Below are 3,970 nucleotides of genomic sequence, written 5' to 3'. Positions count from 1 at the left end.
GGGCAGTGGCTCTGCAGCGAGGCGCCCGCCCCCCCAAGGCACTGCCAGGGGTGGTGCCTCCTGGCAGCACAGCAGGGGAGGGAATGGGCTGTTCCCTCGAGGGGGCATCGCAGGGCCTGGGGGCACCCCTCCCACTCCCACTCATCGGTGTGACTGTGAATTAAACCCCAGCTATCACATTATGTCATCTATAGAAGTTTCTGTGTCTTCAACATACAAGGAACCATTACCTAAAATAAATAAAACATTCATAGTATAGCCTTTTTTAAAAATACATTTTTATTTATTCACTAGAGGCCCGATGCACGAAATTTGTGCAAGGGGCTCGGCTACCGCTGCCAAGACTTCATCCGGAAAGTCGTCCGGAAGGACATCCTGTCTAATTAGCATATTATGCTTCTATTATTATAGAGATTTGAGGGAGGGGGAAAGAGAGAGAGAGAGAGAGAGTAAGAGAGAGAGAGAGGGACATCGATTTGTGGTTCCACTTATCTATGCACTCATTGGCTGATTCCTGTATGAGCCCTGACCAGGGATCGAACCCGCAACCTTAGTGTATTGGATGCTCTAAGCAACTGAGCCACCCGGCCGGGAGCAATTCATATTATAAAAGTGCAGTTAGAGGCCTCGCTACGTCACGGCCCTGCTCTTCGAGGGCGCTGGGCGCTCTTTCCATTATTTTTTCATAGGTCTTATCATGAGTTGTAATTAAGCTTATTTGTTGTACAGGTGTAGGGCAAGGAGCTTTCTTTTAAATCATGATGCAAACATTGCTCACATTCCTGCTGTCTGCATCTGTTGGCCAAGACTTGGTCATATGGCCATCCATTATAGACATAATGCCTGGTGCGTTCAGTGAATATTTGATGAATGAATGGCTTCCTTCTATGTGTTGGGATGTACAGCCATATCCTCTTCTGTCTGGTAACACATCATCTGCTTTCTTTACATTTCATTTTCATGTTTTTCTCTTTTCAGTTGAGCATCATGAAAGATGAGCCAGAAGAGGCTGAGCTAATTTTGCACGAGGCACTTCGTCTTGCCATTCAGAGTGATAACAAGAAGGCCATCATTTACACTTATGATTTGATGGCCAACTGAGCATTTATACGGGGTCAGCTTGAAAATGCAGAAAAACTTTTTAAAGCAACCATGAGTTACCTGCTTGGAGGGGGCATGCTACAGGAAGACAATGCAATAATTGAAATCTCTCTAAAGCTGGCCAGTATCTATGCTGCTCAGAATCGACAGGAATTTGCTCTTGCTGGCTATGAATTCTGCATCTCAACTCTAGAGGAAAAAATTGAAAGAGAAAAGGAATTAGCGGAAGACATTTTGTCAGTGGAAGAGAAAGCCCACGCCCACCTCCTCCTCGGCCTGTGCTTAGATGCTTATACTCGCTACCTTCTGTTCTCCAAGCATCATCGTAGGCACAGAGGATGTATGAAAAAGCTTTGCATATTTCTGAAGAAATACTAGGAGAAAGACACCCACAGACCATTGTGCTAATGAGCGACCTGGCTACCACCCTGAATGCACAAGGCCTCTTTGATGAGGCCTGTGCGTACGTGCAGAGGGCGTCAGATCTGAAAGACAAGTAGGACATCCTGAGCTGCACATGGTGCTGAGTAACCCGGCTGCAGTTCTGATGCACAGAGAACCATATGCACAAGCAAAAGAGATCTGCCAGGAAGCACTGAAGCAAGCAGAGCTCAAAGGAGATGAGGTTTCAATACAGCACATCAGGAAAGAATTGGCCGAGCTGTCCAGAAAAAGTAGACCTTTGACTTAATCAAGCTCTGAATCCCCTTTTGTTGTAGGAAATTTCCCAGTATCAGTGGCACCCAAATCAATGGCTTAAATGAGCGATTTTCAACCTGTTTGTTGCGAGAATTTTTAAAACATGCAGTACCCGACTAGTCAGGGGCACTGACCGCTTTTCCCTTAGGTTGTTAAATAAAAAAAATTACAACAGCCAACACAGCAGTAGCCGTCCAGTGTGAATGAATCAAAATTATACCTATTACTTTGTCAGATTGGCAAAAAATATATTTTTTTGGTGTGCTGCAGAATTTTCATATTTAGTTTATGTGCCACGAGATGGAGTTGAAAATCACTGGCTTAAACCTTTTGTCCTTGATCCTCAAGTGTCCTCAGCTTGGCCTCTGTGCAGGACAGGTTAAACACTGCACCTCCGCTTGTTTTTTACAGGAAAAGCAACTTTCACACCTGACTTTGACTTCTAAAGATGTCAAGTAATTTTTCAGTGTAGCATACTTAGGTGCTCCATGCAGGTCTAATTGTAGATTAAGATGGGTCAGTTTCCCCTGGGTGGGTGTATAATTCACACAGGCATCTCTGCCATAAGAACAAATCACGGAGCAGCCACCTGCACCCAGAACCTCACCACAGGGTAGGCCCTACCGCATTCCTGGAGTGCTGACGTGTACCATAGGCCCAGCAGGAGTCGCTGGGCTGGACCCAACTCCTGGCTTTGGAATGGGGTCTCGGTACCCTCATTTGTAAAGTAAAGGACAAAAGAGATTCTTTCTTGGCCACGGGAGAAGGTATTTGGTCAAATGATCTAAATGAATAGATTGCTGTGTTGAAAGAACTCTATCATTTTTCCTCAGACTAGAAAGTGTATACAGATACTCTTCAACTCATCATGGGGTTATGTCCTGATAAACCCGTCATAAATTGAAAATACCCTAAGTCAAAAACATTTAATATGCACCAGCCGGGTGGCTCAGTTGGCTGGAGTGTTGTCTCACGCACCCAGTGTGCGGATTTCCATTCCAGGTCAGGGCACATACCTGGGTTGCAGGTTCCATCCCCAGTTGGGGAGCTTTCAGGAGGAAACCAATCGAAGTTTCTCTTTCTGTCTCCCTTCCTCTCTAAAATCAATAAACATATCCTCGGGTGAAGGTTTAAAAACAAGTATTAAATACACCTAACCTAGTAAATAGTTTACCCCGCCAGTTTCTACTGAGTACCTATCACTTTTGCACCTTCGTAAAATTGAAAAATTGTTAAGTCAAACCACTGAAAGTCGGACTATCTAAATACAAGATGCATAGACGGGTGTTTTACCTTGCAAAGACCTGGTGGCCTCGGGAAGGCAGTTTTTCTTCGCACCGTGAAGGAACCCTTGTTCCTGGTATGCCTTTGGGGTTGGGTTATGAGTGGGAATGATAAACTATATTTTTGGTTCCTATGTACATACTGGAAGAATCCTTTCATAATAAATTACTCTACAAAAAAAAAAAGTGCAGTTAGAGCTTAAATTTTTAACTGCCTCGTGAATGTCATAAACTCCCTTCTCTCTTTCTCTGAAGTTTGTTTGTTTAAATCAAGCCTGGCCGGGTGGCTCAGTGGTTGAGCGTTGACCTATGAACCAGGAGGTCACGGTTTGATTCCTGGTCAGGGCACATGGTTCAATGCCCGGTTGCGGGATTGAACCCCAGTAAGGGGCGTGTAGGCGGCAGCTGACGGATGATTCTCTCTCATCATTGATGTTTCTATCTCTCCCTTTCCCTTCCTCTCTGAAATAAAAAAATATATATTTTTAAAAAACATAAACGTATACACTGGAGACATTTATGAGCCATAAAGAGCGTTTATTTTCAATGTTAACACTTACAACCTACTGGGGAGGACATCCTTTGCAGCTACTAATATTTAAACTCCTCAGGACAGATTGTTGATGTCATGAGAATGTGCGGGAGTCCAGGACTCGTGCGTTCTTTTAGGGGCGGTGCAAGCCCCTGTCTAGAAAGGACAGGCGACTCCCCGCCCTCCTCCTCACGGGGCGTCTGTCCGTCAGGGTTCAGAGCAACGAGGAAGTACTTGCTTGACAGTAACAGCAGCCACAGCCCTGTGACTAATGCATGCTTGCTTTCAAGAGAGATTGCCTGCGATACAAGCGTGTAATAAAACACTCTGGCCTTGAACTCTGGGCAGCTAGGAT

At 45.0% G+C, this 3,970-nt stretch overlaps 1 pseudogene; it reads left to right on the top strand.

Moving 5' to 3' along the window:
- The first annotated feature begins 693 nt into the window (after positions 1-693).
- On the top strand, positions 694-1,876 carry LOC102259764 (annotated as a pseudogene).
- Positions 1,877-3,970: the final 2,094 nt, after the last annotated feature.

Source organism: Myotis brandtii, unplaced genomic scaffold (assembly GCF_000412655.1).
Source record: "Myotis brandtii unplaced genomic scaffold, ASM41265v1 scaffold139, whole genome shotgun sequence".
In the NCBI taxonomy this organism is placed as follows: Eukaryota; Metazoa; Chordata; class Mammalia; order Chiroptera; family Vespertilionidae; genus Myotis; species Myotis brandtii.
This window is presented reverse-complemented; position numbering and strand designations above follow the sequence as displayed.